The following is a 6,587-nucleotide window of genomic DNA, read 5'->3' as shown; positions in this document are numbered from 1 at the left end:
GGTAAAAACTTACCTTTGTTAAATCTCTTTCTGCGAGGTACACTGGGCTCCACAGGGAATAACATCGGGGTGTAGATTAGGATCTTGATCCGAGGCATCAAAAGGCTCAAAGCTATGACCTTCTTCCCAAGATGCATAGTGCCGCCTCCTCTATAACCCCACCTCCGTGAACAGGAGCTCAGTTTTTGTTAACCAGTCCCATGCAGTAGCAGGTAAAAGAGACAACAATCATTAGTAGCCACATACACCACACACTCACGACAGGAGAGGGTGTCAGCGGCTAATGCCATACCAACCCAAAAATGCTAAGTGCGTCAGGGTGGGTGCCCTGTGGAGTCCAGTGTACCTTGCAGAAAGAGATTTAACAAAGGTAAGTTCTTACCATAAATCTCATTTTCTGCTGCAGGGTACACTGGGCTCCACAGGGAATAACATCGGGGATGTCCTAAAGCAGTTCCTTATGGGAGGGGACGCACTGTAGAGGGCAAAAGAACCCGGCGTCCAAAGGAAGCATCCTGGGAGGTGGAAGTATCGTAGGCATAGAACCTTGTGAACGTGTTCCCTATGAACCACGTAGCCGCCTTGCACAATTGTTCAAGGGTCGCACCACAGCGGGCCGCCCAAGATGGTCCAACGGACTGAGTAGAATGGGCCTTAATGGTAGCAGGAGCTGGAAGACCAGCCTGTACATAAGCATGTGCAATCACCATTGTAATCCATCTGGCCAAGTTCTTGTTAGCAGGCCAGCCACGTTTGTGAAAACTAAACAGTACGAAGAGAGAGCCAGAGTTCCGAACAGAAGCAGTTCTCTTCACATAGATACGGAGAGCCCGTACCACATCCAAAGACCGCTCTTTGGAAGACAACTCAGGAGAATTAAAGGCCGGAACCACAATCTCCTGGTTAAGGTGGAAGGAAGACACCACCTTAGGTAGATAACCAGGGCGCATTCTAAGAACTGCCCGATCACTGTGAAAAAAATCAGATAGGGGGACCTACAGGATAAGGCACCCAAGTCTGAAACACATCTAGCAGAAGCAATCGCTAGCAGAAACAAGACCTTAAGAGAATGCCACTTAAGATGCAAGGCCTCCAAACCCACAGATAAATCCCAAGGGCCTACAGGTGGGACTTAAGGAGGCTGAATGCGCAACACACACTGAGTGAAGGTATGAACAGTGGGCAGAGTTGCAATTTTTCTCCGACATCATACCGACAAGGCAGAAATATGAACCTTGAGGGAGGCCAGACGAAGGCCTAGGAAGGCGAAAAGTTTGAACGTACTAAACTTGTAAGCATCATGATTGGTATTTGCGCACCAAGCAAAGTAAGAATTCCAGACCCTATGGTAAATCCGAGCAGAAGCCGGCTTACGAGCCTTCAACATAGTTTGAATGACCGCCTCAGAAAAACCTTTGGCCCTCAGTACGGAAGCTTCAAGAGCCACGCCGTTAAAGCCAGTCGGTACAAATCCTGGTAGACACAAGGGCCCTGAATGAGGAGGTCTGGCCGTTGTGGAAGTAGAACGGGATGCTCTAGAGGCCCTGTAGGTCTGAGAACCAATGCCGTTTGGGCCACGCCGGAGCAATTAGAAGTAGTATGCCTCCTTCCTGTTTGCACTTACTTATCACTCTGGGCACTAAAGGCACTGGAGAGAACACATATGGCAGCCAAAAGTTCCATGGGATTGCCAGTGCATCCATGAACGCTGCTTGAGGATCCCTTGTTCTTGCTCCGAAGACTGGAACCTTGTGATTGTGTCGAGATGCCATCAGATCCACATCTGGAAGGCTCCACTTGTCCACGAGGAGTTGAAATACTTTTGGATGGAAAATCAAGACAAGTAGAAAAAGAACTAATGTTACAGCGCATATGGATTAGAATTTATAAAGATCTTTTTATTAAAAGACACACATAAAAATAAGATATGCAATTTATACCACCGGCCGGTTAATATACTTTTATAGTAATTACTTCACATATAAAATGAGTGTAACATATATTGTAACAAATTGCTCTGTATCCACTTAGAATTTCTTTCCAACACTTATTGTAAAAATATAACTTATCCGATAATTAATAGAGCTAAATAGTGCACACAGTATTCTTTCCTGTGGAATTATGTGACAGTCACTTTTTGTGCAGAATTGATAAAAACAGGATTTATTCCTCACTTGAGTTGTAAATTTATGTGCTGTCCCATTTATATAGCCACAGTTCTTTAATATTATGAGCCAATGCTCACTCTAAAATTGTGTCTGGCCAGACAACTATATTGTGCGGTCTCACCACTCCTGTATGTGGATTGTTTCACCCAAAGGATCCTCCCCGGCTGCTGGTGCTTTTAACCTTTATCTTGCAGTCATCTCTGGGGGATCGTAGAAAAAGGTGAAGAATTCCAGGTAGGAGCTGTTGGAGCGTTCGTAATAATTATCGAGACCTCCGGATAGTGGTATATATAGCAGTTTAGATGAGTAATTGACGCGTTTCCCCGCCTCCTTTTGGATGGAGGCTCCACTCTCCAGCGTGTACGTCCTGACGACTAAGAAAGTCCGCTTCCCAGTTGAGGACCCCAGAATGAACACTGCCAATACGGTTGGCAGATGGCGTTCTGCCCATTGAAGAATCCTTGATACTTCTCTCATTGCCATGTGGCTTCAAATGCCGCCTTGATGATTTATGTACGCCACCCTAGGGACGTTGTCCGACTGTACGTGAACGGGTCTGTTTTGAACTAAATGCTGGGCCAGGTTCAGAGCATTGAACACCACCTGCAGTTCCAGAATGTTGACCGGAAGGAAAGACTCCTCCTTGGTCCACCAACCCTGAAGGGAGCGTTGCTCCAACACTACGTCCCAGACAATCAAACTGGCATCCGTCGTCAGAAGGACCCAGTTGAAGATCCAGAAAGGACGACCCCTGCTCAAACGTCCATCCTGCAGCCACCAGCTCAGTGACAGATGGACCTCCGGAGACAAGGAGATAAGTGAGACCTGATCCAGTGAGGCAGGCCGTTTCTGCAAAGGGTGTGAATGGAATTGAGCGTACTCCACCATGTTGAAAGTCGACACCATGAGACCTAGCACTTTCATCGCCGAATGTATCAACACTTGTGGACAAGATAGGAAGCATCGAATCCTGTCCTCAAGCTTTAGGACCTTCTCCTGAGACAAGAACAACCGCTGTTGTGATTGTCCAACAACGCTCCCAGGTGCACCATGCTCTGCACAGGGACGAGGGACAATTTCTTCCACTTGATGAGCCACCCGTGGGCTTGCAGAAACTGGACAGTCAGATCTAGATGGCATAGGAGAATTTCTAGGGAATTTGCCAGGATCAATAAGTCGTCCAGATACAGCAGGATCCTGACCCCTTGACGACGGAGTACAGCCGTCAATACCGCCATAACCTTGGTGAAGACTCGTGGAGCCGTGGTCAAACCAAAAGGTAACGCCTGAAATTGGTAATGGAGGTTTCCAACTGCAAACCTCAGGTACTGCTGATGTGACATTGAAATGGGAACATGCAGATAAGCATCTTGTATGTCCAGGGAGACCATATAATTCCCAGGTTCCAAGTCCAGAACAATAGAGTGAAGAGTTTCCATATGAAACTTGAAGACCCTCACAAATTTGTTCAAGGACTTGAGGTTGAGAATGGTCGAGAGGACCCATTCGGTTTTGGAACTAGGAACAGCGGTGAATAGTACCCCTTGCCTCTCTGAGCCAGAGGCACCTGTACTACCACTCCTGTGTCCAGGAGGGACTGTACCACCGAATGAAGAGTTTTTGCCATCACCTGATCCGAAGGGCTGTCTGTCAGGCAAAATCGATGAGGTTGGTAATTTTTGAAGGCTACGTCGTAACCTCGAGTGACAACATCCCATACCCAGGCATCGGAAGTGGTCTTCAACCATTCATGGGTATAGAAAAATAGGACGTAACCTCACTGTTATGGTGGGTTGCCACACGCTTGATGTGAGTAGGTTCTCTCAGCAGCTATATAAGCAAATGGATAGTCAATCCAACCACAAACATAGATAAGCAAAAAGTATACAGCGCTATAAATGGTATAAGCAGACAGGTGTAGATGATATATAAGGAAATTTATTTAAATATATGTTATTCAATATTTCTCAGTAAAACAACTAAAACATTAAAAATGGAGCTATTCATATAAATAGATAACAACCAGTCTCTGGTAGATTAGGACATATGAGGACTAAATAATGTTATCCAGTGGTAGGTGGACCTGGAAGGTGTTTAGCCTTTTAAGTGGGATGGAATTTTCCACAATATTTACCACTCTTAAAGATGGATTGTTCCCTTAGCGGTGGTTCAGATGCACAGACTCCAACGCAAGAAGTGAAGGGATTGAAGAAGTGGATAACCAGCAGGATGGCACACCATGAAATGAGTCCCAGACTAAAAGGACCACTGTCCGATATTCTGGATGTCCCAAATGAAGTCCTTTTAATAGTCCAAGATATCAGTCCTGACGTGTTTCGCTGTCACAAGGGGCAGCTTTATCAAAGGTATAGCTCCTAGCTCCATAGTTCCCCTTTTTATAGGGATGTTAATTACACATAATCATCACACGTGTCTGCAATCATTGAAATTTCATATATATAGAATTTCATTAAAATACAATATTTTCAAACAATATAGCTATATGAGACAAAACTATTTATTTATAAATTATTATTTATCTTAAAAAACGAGTGTGCAAAATACTTATAATTAAAAAAACTTCCTCATAATTAGTAGTCACATTATATTTCACTCAAACACTAGGTATCATAATATCACCAAATTCAATGGGCTTCTTTGTCCTCAAAACATTTCTCACTCTAGGGGCTAGAGAAAATTCAGTCATGTGACACACTCGTCATGAGTCACATAATCGGTATTCATTTCCATAAACAAATCCAATGTGATCTGGTCATGTGACTTTTTAGACACATAACTGTAGTCTACAGCCTCCCTTAATTACCTTATTTAATACTGCCCGCACACTCATGGTCATGTGATGTACGCATCTTCAACCCGGGCCAGCAATCGCGGTCACGTGATATGCGCGTCACTAACCACATGACCCGTACATTCCCCCCATACAATGATGGCATCTATCTCTCGATCACGTGGTTTGCGAGTCCGCAGCTCACGTGATCAATGTTAGGTCAATCACTTACAAAAACACAGCCTGTGAAAATGTTATCTCCGATCACGTGATCGTCAGTCCGCAACCCACGTGATCAGTCCTAAGCCAATAGGATGAACACATTTCACATCTTATACTTCCTTCTACATAGTGTTCTTGTTGTCATAGCAACCTATAATAGTAACTCAAATTTAGTTATTATCTTCTATCTAGGACTCAAAGAAACGCAGATTCATAGATATCAATTTAAGTCTATATATATCTCTTATTATAACATTATCAGCCTTGGCCTATTTTATTTCATTAGTAATATCATAATATATATAAAAATAGCACCAATATAGTCAAACAGAAAATATATATCTATATATATCCACAATAAAGACACTCATTAAATAATCCATTGAAATAAATTCACGATCTTATATTGAGCACCTATCATTCGTCTTCCAAAATATATATAGAAGGCAGATATTTATAATAAATAGGTATTTACAGTACAACATTCAATTCCATACCCTCATTCAATCCATGAGGGTGGAGAGCATTCATTTTAAAAATCCAGTAGATTTCCTGTTTCTGTAATCTTTTAAACCTATCTCCTCCTCGCTTCGTAATGGGAATATATTTTAAGCTGGTGAGTTTTAACGTACTCGGGTCACTCTGATGATAGTTTACATAATGTCTTGAAACACTGTGATCTATTTTTTTGTTGATAATGTTGCGTCTGCGTTCTAAGAATCTTAATTTTATTTTTCGTGTTGTTCTTTCTATGTAGCAGAGATTTAACGGACATTGTAATAAATAGATTACCCAACTGGTCTCACAATTCATAAATGATCTAAATAGGTATTCTGTTCCATCAAATATACACTTTACACTTTTAGTTTTATTCAAAACATATCCATATGTCGAACACTTTGGTCTATTACATTTATATAATCCATGTGGTTGTGTAGGTAACATGTATTTAATCTATTGGATTCTTCTCGTGTTACCTCTCTTAATAGGCTTGGTGCCAATTTATCCTTCAGAGTAGTATTTTTCTTAAAAATAATCCGTGGATTTTCTAGGATCAAGTCTCTTAAAATGGGGTCTTGTTGTAATATAGGGTAATTCTGTTTAACAATTTTCTTCATTTCAGCAGATCTATTATTATATTTAGAGATAAAAAGAACTTCCTTTAAACCTACATCTTCATCATTTTTAGCTTTTATTTTAGATTTTAATAGTTCTTCTCTATTCATTTTTTCCACTGCTTCTAATGCTCCATCTAGGAGCTCCTGTGGGTAATTACGCAATTTAAAAGAATCCACCATCTCTGTTGCCTATTTTATAAAGACATTTTGTTCTGAACAATTCAGTTTCAAACGTTGTAATTGTCCCCTGGGGATGTTCCTCTTCCAGGGGGCATAGTGGGTGCTTTT

This window comes from Pseudophryne corroboree, chromosome 8 (assembly GCF_028390025.1).
Source record: "Pseudophryne corroboree isolate aPseCor3 chromosome 8, aPseCor3.hap2, whole genome shotgun sequence".
NCBI classification, from domain to species: domain Eukaryota; kingdom Metazoa; phylum Chordata; class Amphibia; order Anura; family Myobatrachidae; genus Pseudophryne; species Pseudophryne corroboree.
This window is presented reverse-complemented; position numbering follows the sequence as displayed.